Raw genomic sequence first — 14,246 nt, 5'->3', positions numbered from 1 at the left:
TCTCAGTGCTCTCTTCTACAACACTTCCCACATATCAGCATGTCACCTTGCTGAATCTCGCCGACCCTCAATATCGCTTACATCACAAATGGAATAACTTTTTTTTTTAAATCTACCTTACGTTAAGTGTCAGGGTACGGAGACGGACACAGTACCGTCTGATGGCTCTAAGAAGCGCGGTGTGAAATTGAGGGCGTATCCGAGGGCCTTGACCAGGGAAATGTCCACCCCGTACCGGAAGGCCAGTGACCCGTCCTCCTCGTAGTAGTACATAACGGACGGCTCAAACTTGAATGTTGACACCTGCGGGGCATCACCTGTAGCTGTACTTGGTGAACGTAACTATTGAAGTGCAGAAATTCAGGAATGTACAACATGTCGGATGCGTACGTTGGCTAGGAATAATAATGCCGAATTTAATGATGATCCAGTAATCAAACTGTAAAGGAGAATTGCCTAGATAATTTAGTCACCTCCTGTAGAGGAAAAGGATATGAATTGTGAAAAGTGTCACTTACCATGTTCGTTCACAATGTCAACAATACAGCAAACGGTGTGTTTTAAAAGCCATGTGGTTAATAACTTCGTTTTCTGTAAGCTGAAGAAGTTGAAACCCACATACACACTATCAGTACTAAGGAAATAGTTTTGTTTAATATTTCATCCCCGTAAGGATATTGGTGTATTCGTCATGTCAAGAATTTAACAGTCCCATTTCAATTGCTCTCATTGTTTATTTTCACGCTCATACCATACTGAGTCTCCTACATTACTATGGGCACTAACGCATCTTCATGCATTCCTCTTGTAGGCATTGTGCTCAGACCTCTGTTTTGTATCAAAGCCATCATTAGTATTTTTAAATTCTGGTATGAGAAATGTGCTGGAATTTTGACTGATTGAGGGATTGATTGACTGACTGACTGATAGAATGTTTATTGATTGATTTGTGTGTTGTGTTATTCGTATATAATTATGTGGTGATTCAGTGATGACGGTTGGTTCCTGGTGTGTGTGTGTGTGTGTGTGTGTGTGTGTGTGTGTGTGTGTGTGTGTGTGTGTGTGTGTGCGCGCTACCTTGAGTTCGGTGCCGCGGAGGTCTGCCATTTTGTCTGGGAAGAGGTGTGTCTGCGAGGCGGGCCAGCCATGGAGCCAAGTGGTGACCCACCTAATCCCCACACCCCAGTACTGCATGTTCATATACACTCGCCACTCACCCGCCCGCTCGCCCTGGGGATGTAATAATTTCATGTACTGTACATCCTTCTCTTGTATAGAGGTGATACGGTGGTATTACTCTGCGCCAGCCAGATTGTCCGTAGACTCGCACCTTCTGTCATTATTTTTTGATTGATTAAAGTAATATCAGTCGATCAAATGATGATTTGTGTCATACAGTCTTTCCTTATGTAATAGTAAATTTCACACTGCTCTTTCTTAAGTCTCGAATGGTGACAGAGAGATCGGAGCTTTACAAACAGTTTGTCTGGCACTGATTATAGGTACCCATTTATTGATAGGCTTTGCCGTAGTTGTAACATTTGCTCCAGAATGCTCCTATAGCCCTATAGCCTTCTATGAGAGGTTATACATGAGCAAACATCTCTCACACATCTGTCGTCTGAACTGGACCACTGTGTATTGAATGGCATGACTTGTTTGCAATATCTTCACTAAACCTTTAGGAAAATACTTAATCCTGTGACTGCTCTATTACGAGCAAAAGTTATTGTCAGTTCGCTGCCTGCATTATATTCGCGGACACTTCTTATTTCTCTCCGAACATCAATGAATATTCTTTCCTTATAGTTTTCTGTTGTGTACTTCATGTTGCTATCTATCCCATACAGGTTATTGCACTGACCAGCCACCAAGGAAGTATCTGTGAAATTATGATCTTGGTAGCACTATGGTAACGGCACTTAGCAGCAGCGGCACTACAGCTGTACATGGTTACTACACATGGGAGAAGAGCAGATATTAGTATGGGTCGAAATAAATACCAGCATCAGTGAAACCGTTCCTCAGTCTCCCTGCGATCACGAAATATAAAAGAATATGCCGTTTAAATAAACATAAAAGTAGGTATATGCACTTACTCTCATAAATGGCTAGAATATGCATTTGCGTATGCACATATGCAAATGTATGATTATCCTAAGCCTACTAATGAGTCTCTGTGAGTTAAACTGAGTTAGACAGCGAGAGGTCCAGTATTATACACTGCACAACACACACACACACACACACACACACACACACACACACACACACACACACACACACACACACACACACACACACACACACACACACACACACACACACACACACACACACACACACACACACACACACACACACACACACACACACACACACACACACACACACACACACACACACACACACACACACACACACACACACACACACACACACACACACACACACACACACACACACACACACACACACACACACACACACACACACACACACACACACACACACACACACACACACACACACACACACACACACACACACTATTGATTGACCTGAAAAGGTCTAAGTTTGGTTTATGCTTAAATTAGTTTGTGACAAGTAGCCAGCATGTGATTACGATTTAGGAAATATATCAAATTCACATTGACAGCTAACACAGATGCATTTGTCTTAAAATCTGACATACTTTAAAGTCTTCTGAGGTAAAAAAATATTAATGATTGACTGAAACAACGAAGAAATGGAATATTATATGTTTTATTTTCCATACTTTATTTCTGTGTTACAGTTAAGAATGAATGAGCAACTTTTCTGAGACGTATCTGAGGTAAACGTCTGATATTGGTCTGTGTTACAATACGGATGCTATAGATACCGAAGGGGGGCGAGTCATTATATAAGGTTACATGTTGGTGATGTCTGTGTGTTTATATCAGCCTTGCATGATCGCTGAACTGACCATTTTTCATTATGTTATGAATCATAACTTTACAGCCTCTTGCCACTTCGTATGTTCCCCAATCATAAAAACACATTCATTTATAATCAAAGCAAATTATGTTAAATGGCTACTATGCCTCTCCCCAGCACTCCGCTACCCCCACTCCCATCCTTCCCAACACACAGATACTTCCACCACCCTCCCATCCCTCACGTCCCACCCCTCCCACCACACAGTTACCTCCGCTACCCCCCAATCCCTCACCTACCTCGCACGTTGCACCACTGCTTTACCCCTAACACTGTTACCATATCAATTTATTTGCCGCTTCTGCTGTCATCTACTCGGTGTCCCGCGCGGTAATTTCTCCAACTGTACAGCCTCAGCTGCTTCATCTGACTCGGTTTGGGCTACATCTTCGTCCTCATTGTCGCTACTGGCTATACCATATTCTGGTGGTATTGGAATGGGGAGATCTTCATCGTTGTTCGGCACTGGTCTTATAGCGGATTCCAAACCAGGGTAAGCAATCATGTGCTTGTTCTTAACAGAAAACCCGGATATGTTGACCTTGCAGAAGTAACAATCTGTAGCATGATCTTTCGGCTCCCTCCATATCATAGGAACGGCGAATGGCATTGCCTTTTTTCACTTTTTCAGCCAATCTCTTAGTCCGTTCGAACAAGCTGTACAAATTACATGCGGTGCCAATTTTCTGTCTTGATCTGCAAGAGCACAGCCGAAGTACAAATGATAGACCTTCTTGTTATCGTTCGTGATGTTGCGTCGCTGTCCCTTCGGGGTGAACGAACCACAGACACAGCAGAATTAATCGAGGCTATTTTTGCATTGCCTTGACATTTCAACTGATTCAGTAAACAACAACAGCTGCAAAAGCATAAGCAGTGTTAAGAACTGAAATATATGTGAATATTTTTACATACGGGGTCAGCATGAAGGCTCATCTTTCATCATAAAAACTAAACGTGGTAGGAAAAAACGGATGGGATTTTCGGAATCAGCACCTAAAACTGTATCAAGAGCACCACAAAACTTTCATGATGATATTTTACTGTTGACCGGTGTTTCTTTAGAAACTTTATTGAGTCTAAGCTGCATGTAAGATTGCGTGTTTGTACTTTCGTCCTCACTCATAGAACTTTCGAACACCACAAACAAAGTAAAGAGAACATTAAGATTTTTAAAAAATCAGAAAAATATTACGATTTCTGGTTACACTTAACTCCTGTGAAGACTTGTTCGTCTTGGCCGGTGGTTAACTCTATCATGGTCAAGAGAGCACTGTTATTCTTTTCCCTCCAACGCCAGATAATATTATTCCGCTGAGAATAAGCCACAGACGGCTGAATATTGATAGTGACAGGGTTATCGTTATCAGGCCCCCACGAGCCACTCTTAGCTGCATAAAATCGTCTGGAGTTAGCTGGCATAGAGTACCAAAGTTGCCCCGACGATGAAAGTGTAAATATTCGTGATGATTACTACCTTCGTTACCTTGATCACACCGAGGATATGCTCAGTGTTGATGCCAGCGGTGGACGACGCCAGAGCCTCCACGTGCTGCAGGGCCTCGCACGCCACCACGAACCTGTACACAGACCATCAGAAGGTTAACTTTTTTTTTCCCAAACATGGCGGAGATTTTTGTTATTTTCCAGCTTATTTCGCGTAGCTCGGTGGCAGAAAAAAAACAGTGATGCGGCTCTGTGACCTCGCCGTAGCGCCTCTTCGTGACTAGCATCGTATCTAGTAATAATCTCTTGCTACAACTTAGGGTTCAGGATATAAATTTAGGCTAGGTAAAAAAAAAAAAAAAAATCATGTAACGTAGTGTACGGGCAGGTTGTTTCAGTTTATGGTGGAAATACATTGTTGTAACGTGTCTAAGTTTTATTATTATTACTTTTTATTATTAGTATTATTATTATCATTAGTTGTTGTTGTTGTTGTAATGCGTGACGGTCCCAGTCAGGAGTGTAGGAGTCAGGACTAGGCTACTCATTCCAGATATAGATTAGGACAAGAATGACCAGCCACTCGTCCCTGAGTGACATTGTGTAAGCAAGAAACCTCAACCACTCCTTGGAATTATACCCTGTACAAAGAGGTAATTGCCGTAATCCATGAGAGATATAATTGTTGTTATGTGTTGAGGAGGTACGTCTTGTTCATGTGATCTCAAATTCGTCTGGACAGGATATTACAGTAATCTGTGTGGGATGCGAAGAAGCTAGAACTGGAACAATTTATAACTTGAATGGATGAGGTTATTTGGCCAGTCGATAATAAACATTATTTTTGCAGTTATACAGTGTTCATGGTTCAGGGATGAGTTAATGATAGTATGTTTGCAAGCTTGTTTCTTTTTTTTTTTTTTTTTTTTTTTTCGTAGACAGTATTAGGTCGGAATTGATGAAAACAGGAATTTTAGGTGATTCCATCACCTAGAGGATAACCTCGGCCATGTGCTCTGCACACCCAGAGGGCTTCAACTTATGGAAACTAATAATCCATGGAACTGATGATAATAATTTAACAAATAATATTCCCCAGGCACACCAGCACTATTATAGGGCCACAGGTGTCGCTTTCTGAGAGTTCAGCGGCCTTCTGAAGTGATGGGACATACTGTGATCACAGGAACCCATTGGAAAAAATACTGACAGTCACTTGCAGAAGAATTTATTTTGAGAAATGATACTTAAGAGTTAATTCAAGTTAAAAGAGTAGGTTATTTTTGTTGGTGGGTAAATGTAGATAAACACCAAAGACAGCAGAACACAGTGAATATTTTGTTGCATAGATTTCGGAGATATGGCAAATGGAATGAATGTGTTCCACTTTAGAATAAGATACTAAGAGAAATCAGGATCATCAGTAGAATCAGGAGATTCATTTACCAGAAATGTTTAGTTATAAACTGGCACAATAACAACAGCCAAATGGTACACCATTTACAAAATTCAAGACAGACTATGTGAGGTCATTGGGAAGAAACAACATCGACTTAAAATTGAGTGTAAAGTTGAAGAATACAGACCAGAGATTGTTACCAGTAATCTACGCCTCAGTAACTTTAGGTTCAGTGAGGGAAGGATTAGGAGGCCTATTAACCAAGAAGTGGTGTTTGGCAAAAGTAGAATTAAAGGAAACGCCATACATACGGCACCGGTTGCTTAAGAGGCAGTCTGGAATTGGCTCAGGACCAGGACGCATTGCGGGTTCATCATCAGAAAATAGTCATTGTTCCGGACATTTCTGTTCTGTACCTTGGCATAGGGTGTGTACTGTGCTTTGCGTGTAAAGAATAGCGGAATATGCAAAAGAAGATTTTTAGAAGACTATACACACATGCTTTCAGGTGTTTGTAAAACACAACAAATCAGCAAAGGATGGTGATAAGGAATTGGGTTCCCGATGACAGCTTTCCTTATCACCTACTTGTCACCCACTGAAGGAGTACTGGTTTGTTCTAACGTTATGTGCTGTATCTCTCCTGTTTTTCTCGTCATGGTGGTTAAGGAATTCCGTATCTTCCTAAGGTTTGGTGATCGTATCTTGGGAAGTAGAACCATCTGAGACACACGGTAGTCATGTTAAGATTTTGGCTGTTTCGAATATTTAGATAATCTTCGTACAAAACTGGGAGGATGTTTTATTTCTTGCCTATAAATATGTTAACGAAGTGTGGTTTGTGTAGGATGTTGTCTTTTTATGTATGTGGAAGGTAAACATTGATAAAAAGCACGGTTAGTGTTTCGTCTAGGATGTCACTCTTTGGTATAGGTGTGAGGCGAAGAGTGAGAAGAGAGAGGCTAGGGGAGCGGGGCATCTTACCTGGCGGCGTAGTTCCAGTCATGTTGGTGAGTGTGTGTCCAGGCCAGCAAAGGTGCAGGGCGGACCAGTAGCACCAGGTACCCGCTGCATCTCGGCCACACCCACTCCACCACACCCAGGTCATCTTCACTCAACACCACAACCACCTGACACACCACATCATCATCATCATCATCATCATCATGTACCGATGACATTTCTATGCGGAACAGGTTTCTCCCAACCTCTCTGTTTTGACATACGGACGTTTAGCCTTCTCAGCTTTATAAGCAAATTTCATCCATTCAGCTTGTCTAAATACCTCTACCTCTGACTCCATTTTAATACAATAAAGTTCTATATACATAAAATCAGAGACATCTGTTATAACCGTACAGCAGTTAGCGAGGTTCAAATCCCCATCGTATAATTACTAATGTAGCAGTTCCGATCGTTTTTGTCGTTTTTGTGTGTAGGCTTATGTATCATGGATAATAGTTTTTTTCTTATTCTAACCAACCATTCACTTTCCCCGAAAGTAAGTAATATAAATGTTTGGCTTTCATCAAAAATAATTTTTCGCCGGTTTAAAATTACTTAAAGCTTCATTCTAACACATTTTCTGTGGTGGGGCGAAGGAGATGACAAGTTCAGTTTTTCCTGACTGTTCACATTAACCAAATAAAAATGTACGGCAGAGTAGGATTAATCTGCTTAGTGTCTGAGGCTTAATCCGATAAAAGTTGCCTCCATTTCGTATTCTTAATTTGCATAGTTGATAATTTTATTACTTCGAGTACAGCACAAGCCATGCCATATTTACCCTGGAGTATTATCCATTGTTCAGATTCATTACTAAAAACCTTAAGACAAAATTTGATTAATATTTAAATGAAGCTGACAAGGACGGTCCCTTCAGACACTGTTTCCCCTATACTGTACTGTACTTTTACTCTCTGGCATTTTAGATGACCTGCGTAATTATTTTTCGTGTCATGACTTTGGCTAGATCTGAAATAGCACCCGAGTCTTGGGGGGGGGGGGGATTGGCGATAGTGTACCCTGTAAATGATGGCTGGCCGCCCGCATTGTTAGTTGTTCTGGTTGGTGCTCTATATTGTGATACTAACACAGTTTTAAGATTTGTCCTTGAAATTGCAAGATGGCATCAAGGAAGTATTGCGTAGAAAGTATCATTGCGTGCCACAGTGTATTACCTTTATTGTTTAGTAGTTTTCGATTTGTGGGGGAGTGGACTTTCTGACCACTACTTGGTGGTGGCCAGAATTAGGATTCAAGTAAGATGGAGAAATAGAAGAAGGGAAAGACGAGAGGAAGTAGTAGTTGCAAGGAGAGTGGAAAGGTTACAAGAGGATGAGAAAAAGGCAGAGTATAAGAGAGAAGTGGAGGAACGATTGGGCAAATATGAATTGGAGCAGATGGGAGACGTGGAAGGTGTGTGTTGGATATTTACAGAAGAAATATGTGCAGCATGTGATGTGCTGTGTGGAAGGAAGAGAAGACGGAGGGTGGTGCAAGGAACAGCGTGGTGGACTGAAGAAGTGAGACAGGCTGTGGCACAAAAGAAGAAAGCATACAATGAATGGATGATAAATAGGGGCGTGGAAGAAGTTGAGAGGCGGAAGAGAGAGAGTTATATGTAGAAAGAAAGAGAGAGGTGAAAAGATTAGTAAGAGAGAGTAAGAAGAGAGTGGATGAGGAATTTGGAAGGAATTTGAGTGTAAAGTGTAGGGATTAAGAAAATATTTTGGAAAGAGGTGAAAAGACTAAGACATGGTGGAAGTGAAGTTAGCAGGGGAGTGAAAGATAAAAATGGTAGATTACTAGTGGAGAAGGGAGAAAAAGTGAGCAGATGGAGAGAACACTTTAAGGAATTGTTGAACATAGAGGATGGAAGTAATGCGAGTATAAGTGGCTGGGGAATGGCTGGGAGAAGGAGGGAGGTGAGAAGACAGGAAGAAATCAGTAGGATAGAAGTTGTGGAAGCAATGAAAAATAATAAATTGGGGAAAGCCCCAGGAATTGATGGAGTGTGTGGTGAAATGCTGAAGCATGGGGGAGAGATAGTAGTAGAATGGATGTGGAAGATGTGCAGATTGGCCTGGGAGGAAGGTAGAGTCCCAGAGGATTGAAAGTCAGGTATAATTATTCCTCTGTACAAAGGAAAAGGGGAAAAAGAAGTGTGTGGTAATCATAGGGGCATTTGTCTTCTTAATATAATAGGAAAAGTGTATGGTAGGGTACTTATTGACAGAGTTAGAGAAAGAACAGAGAAATTAGTTGGAGAAGAACAGGGAGGCTTTAGGAAGGGAAGAAGTTGTGTAGATCAGATATTCATTCTTAGATCTTTAGTGGAAAAGTTTCTAGAGAAGAGAAAGAAGTTGTATGCGGCTTTCATGGATTTGGAGAAAGCATATGACAGGGTGGATAGACAAGGATTGTGGAAAGTATTAAGAATATATGGAGTAGATGGGAAGTTGTTAAATGCTGTGAAGAGTATGTACGATGGTGCGAAGGCTGCAGTGCGTGTGGATGGTGAACTAAGTGAAATTGTTCTCTTTGAAAGTTGGTTTGAAACAGGGATGTGTCATGTCTCCATGGTCGTTCAATCTGTACATGGATGGGGTAATAAAAGAGGTACAAGGTAGGGTAGTGGAAGTTGGAGTGGCCCTGGTGAGAGACGATAGTGTTTGGAAACTCCCTGTACTGTTGTTTGCAGATGATACTGTGTTGTTGAGTGAAGACGAAGGGGAGCTGCAAGGCTTGTTGGATGAGTTTGGGAGAGTGTGTAAGAAACGGAATGTAAAGGTGAATGTAGGGAAGAGTAAAGTGATGGTCTTTGAGAGAGGTGAAGTCAGTGAATGTACAGCGAGGTTAGATGGTGAGGAATTGGAAAATGTGAGTACGTTTAAGTACTTGGGTAGTGTGATGAGTAAGGATGGAGGTTTGGAGGATGAAGTGCATGAAAGGGTACAGCAGGGAAGAAAGGTTGCTGGTTCTTTGAAAGCAGTGCTAAGAAACAGGGAAGTGAGCATGGAAGTGAAAAAGTTACTACATGACAGTATTGTGATACCAACTCTAACGTATGGAAGTGAAGCTTGGACGTTGTTGGAAGGACACAAGTCAAGAGTGAGAGCAGTGGAAATGAGTTATTTAAGAGGAGCCTGTGGAGTCACGTGGAGAGACAGGCTGACGAATGAGGATATAAAGGAGCGTTGTGGTTTGGATGTGGATATGATAGGAAGCGTTATGAGGAACACACTGAGGTGGTTTGGCCATATGGAGAGGATGGAGGGTGAAAGACTGACGAAGAGAGTGTATGTGAGTGAGGTGGAGGGGGGAAGAGGGAGGGGGAGGCCGAGGATGAGATGGAGGGATGAGGTGGAGAGGTATATGAGAGAGGGGGGTGTGAGTTGGGAGCAGGGCAGTGAAATGGCGGGGGACAGGGCGACTTGGAGGCGATTTGTTTGTGGCCACCCCAGACGGGATTGAGGCGTCTGGCAATAGATATATACATAGATAGATAGTTTTCGATTTTCGTGGTTTAATTGCTAACCTGGCGTGGGTTTGGCAACAGATGAAGTAGTGTTTCCACCACTGCCGAGTAAAGTTTGCTGCCGTCATGAATGAGGACGAGGCTGCATTCTGTCAGTTGCTGCTGCACTATAGTCGCTAAGAGATCACTGAGGTCGGCTACTTCCGCTGGCATTCCCGCAGAGCCCAGTACCCTTCTCACTTCAGAGGACCTGTTGGCGATAAGTGTTGCCTGGACAGCCCCGCCAGTGCAGCAACCAGACGATAACTGGAGCGCCACTGACTGTATTGTGACGGCGGCACTCTGTCTTGTCTGCACGCCCCAGGACAGACCCGTCGCCACCGCCACTACCATCACACTACCCACCCTCACCATCGCCTAGTGATACACAGAAAAGACACACATTAATTGATCCAGCTAAGCAGGACAGTTCATTGACGAGTATCATGAGACGTTCAGGTGTAAATTATCTACCTAGTTGTTGTCAGACATCACATCCCGTGTGAGTAGTCCTAGCTAAAAGGCCTCCACTTACCTCTGTCCCTACCAAGGGCTTAAATAAAGACCCATTCTCACAACAAACTAATATTAGTAAGTGTAGTTCTTCCATTTGGGTTTCACGGCTTTGAGAAACTAGTCAGATTATTTCATTTAATCCAGTAACTTCTTTTTAGTTTATTGTAGCCGTTACCAGATGATTATATTCAGCTTAGAAGAGCTCCAGATCAGGAGTTCGTAAAAGTTGTAGCCGCCTTTATATTCTTCCCGTTTCGAAAAGTCTTTCCTAAGTGGCATAAGTCTGTCTGTAAATGGTAGGAATGACATCAATAGACGTCCCCAAATAGAAGGGGTTAAAAGTCTCTCCACATCGGCGTTATCTTCCTGTATAGCCTGATCGCAACACTCAGATGATACTATAAAAACGCATACTGTATACTGTAATATGGTGTTGTTGAAGATTTTAGGGGTTTGAATACAATGAGTGAGTGCGTGGGCCATTTCATATACTGTATATCTGTCTGTCTATCTGTCTCATTTGTGAAACATTGCACTTACTGTATATTATTTGCAAAACTGATAGAACTCGCCCTTTGCATAATTATGAGATTAAGAACAATCGTTTTAAAATAATTTATGAGGGTGGGTTATTGAACTGGAGTAAAACTTTAGACGTCATTAGCTGTGTATTAGTGAGTGACACAGGAAAACGTGTCCAGTAAACCATGCCACACGAAGGAAATATTTCCTCTGCTCGACTGAAACAAAACGGACAATATAGACAGATATGGTGGATGCAGATAATTAGGTTGCCTCCCTTGCATTATTTTACAGATATATTTTGGGCAAATGCTCAGACGAAGTTGCGTCCATGGTGCCACCTCTCCATGCCTTCCCTCGTGCTGCACGGGCATCTGGTAGCGCTCATGACTGGAATGTCACACAGCAATATTGCAGAACTTCTGCCTCTGGTTGACGGTCGATTTTTTCTTAAGGTAAACAATTTATTTGGGTGATAAATGTGCTGAATTATCCTATGATATAGGTAACCTGAGAAACCATATTAAAAAAAAAAAAATGGAGATATAAGCCTTCAAAGATGCACAAAAAGAGGTTGATGGCAGCTCGAGCCTCGAGTGACTGTGACGTTATAGGCCAGCAAACCGGAGACAAAATACGACTGCGATCGCAAGTTGTGTGATTGTGGTTCTGGGGCCGGATGCACTAACGCAGTACGGTCCCGTAACTCGCTACGGGCGGGGAAAAAGGGAGCGGCTGCTCTTTAGCCATCCAAGCTTTGGTTCGTCACGGCCGTCAGCAAATAACCACCTTTGGTGCCTTGTTCCACTGTGCAAGAACACAGGTAGAATCACACCAGAAAAAAGATTCGTCACTGTTTCAAGATATGAAAACCAAGCAGCTGTGGTGGTCGTGAGTATCCCATCGCTATTGTTGCGAAGCGGTGCGAGGGAATACCGAGTCGGTGGTCATTTACCGAAACGGCACTTTTAAATGGAAAATATTATAATTTTTTTTCACCATATAGGTTCATGCACACCTAAGTATCTCGAATCCGGTAAAAAAAATTTGTGCTTAATTTTCATTCATTCATTGCCAGACGCCATGTATCTCAAACGGGGTGGCCAACGGCATAGAGTTAATTGTTTTACAGGGAGGGGCACTAATCCTCCACCAACCCCACTTGACACGTAGGGATGCCAACAGCATCTGGTGTTTCCAGGCGGTCACCCATCCAAGTACTAACCAGACCCAACGTTGCTTAACTTCGCTGATCGGACGGGAAGCGGTGTACTCAACGTGGTATGGCCGTTGGCATGTGCTGAATACGACTGTTAATAAAAAATCAGGTTTCAGAGCTAAAACGTACTAAGTTAATGAATATTTCACTTTCAGATCGTCAGCACGCACTGACCATTTTGCATAAATATTGATTGAAGCACAAATAAATGCATTTAAATTGTTAATCAATACTTACACAAAACAGAAGTTTGTCAAGGCAAGTTGTCAGGCTATAAGTGAAAAACTTCTGCTAACTTTAGCAAATTTTTGTTTTGAATCCTGAATTTTTGTTAATAGTCAAACTGAACAAAAACTTTTGACCGGATACCAGATAATTAACTGTGTATGAACCTATATGGTGATAAAAATGATAACAGCCTGGCATACACAGCATAACTTAACCAGTCACTAGTCACGCGAAATCAACCCAAACTTTGGCTATTGGTAGGGATGTGAAAATTCTGTTCTCCAGGTCAGACTGGCTGTTACTTAAAAGATTTTCAAACATCGTCAGTACATAAGACCAAAAAATGAGATAACCAAATATTCCACAGAGGTCTAGCTGTTCACGGTCTGGCACCAGGAAACCAGGAAACCATTTACTACGCTGGGTGGTAACCATATAACCAAATTTGGCGCCTGGTGGTTTAGTGGGTAATTATTGCGCTCCAATCGGATTAAGCCAGTGAAGGTTTCTATCTAAGGGGTGGTTGGGGTTTATTGCTCATGTAATGCCACTCAGGGATGAGTGAGGCTGGTCACCCTCATCTTAAATGTCAGGACCAACTGCCTAGCCCCGGGCTCCTACGCTCCTCGTGGGGCAACGTAGGATTGCCTGATGGATGGATGGATGGAACCAGTGGATGAATATGTGAGACTGTCTCGCTGGAAGTGGCTGGGGCACATATGTAGAAAAGAAGGCAGTTTAATACAGGATGTGCCAGAGTGGACTGCTACAGGAAGAAGAGGTAGAGGTAGGCCGAGGGAAACCTGGTTGAGGACAATGAAAAGAGAAGCAGGAGAGGAATGTTGGAGGGACCTGAAGGAGATGGCAGAGACAAATATTGGTGGAGAGAGTTCATTGAGGCCCTATGCATCCCGGTATATAGTTCCGTCGGACTGAAGAGGTTAACGCCTTCGCTTTGAGGATGTATCATATTTTTTATTTTATTTTTGTATTCATTTATTATTTGTACCTCAACCCATTTTATTCAGCTTTAGATAAACTTTTCGAACGGTCAAGGTTACAGATAGACTTTATTAACCTTACCACGACTACAGCTCTGTTCTAATTTCAGTTATTTTTGTCTGGTAGCACCGGCAATAAAATTTTTGAACTACGTCATCGGAGTAAAAAGGTTAACGTTTTTTGGCTGTGGTGAGTATCTGTGAGCTGAAGAAAATCATCGACCGTAAGCTGGAATGAAATGCGAAGTTCATAAGTCTCGGTCAAAACAGTAGTTGTGATGGTCTGTTAACATTATCGGTGCCTTGGGTGTCTCTCTCGTGTTTCAAAATATTCTAATGGTAACCGAAATAAAATGAAAAGTAGGTAATTCATAGTTGAAGGCTTTAGCCTCTTCAATCGGGCGACCATTTTTTCTT

General features: G+C 42.2%; 1 non-coding gene across 1 annotated transcript; it reads right to left on the bottom strand.

Moving 5' to 3' along the window:
* Positions 1-12,557: 12,557 nt before the first annotated feature.
* Positions 12,558-12,676, bottom strand: LOC145404521 (5S ribosomal RNA). The gene has a single exon (XR_013898179.1). It is a non-coding gene; the product is annotated as a 5S ribosomal RNA (ribosomal RNA).
* Positions 12,677-14,246: the final 1,570 nt, after the last annotated feature.

Source organism: Coenobita brevimanus, chromosome 63 (assembly GCF_032717465.1).
Source record: "Coenobita brevimanus isolate Jiangsu-jjx chromosome 63, ASM3271746v2, whole genome shotgun sequence".
In the NCBI taxonomy this organism is placed as follows: domain Eukaryota; kingdom Metazoa; phylum Arthropoda; class Malacostraca; order Decapoda; family Coenobitidae; genus Coenobita; species Coenobita brevimanus.
Note: the sequence above shows the minus strand (reverse complement) of the source record. Positions and strands in the feature narration are given on the sequence as shown.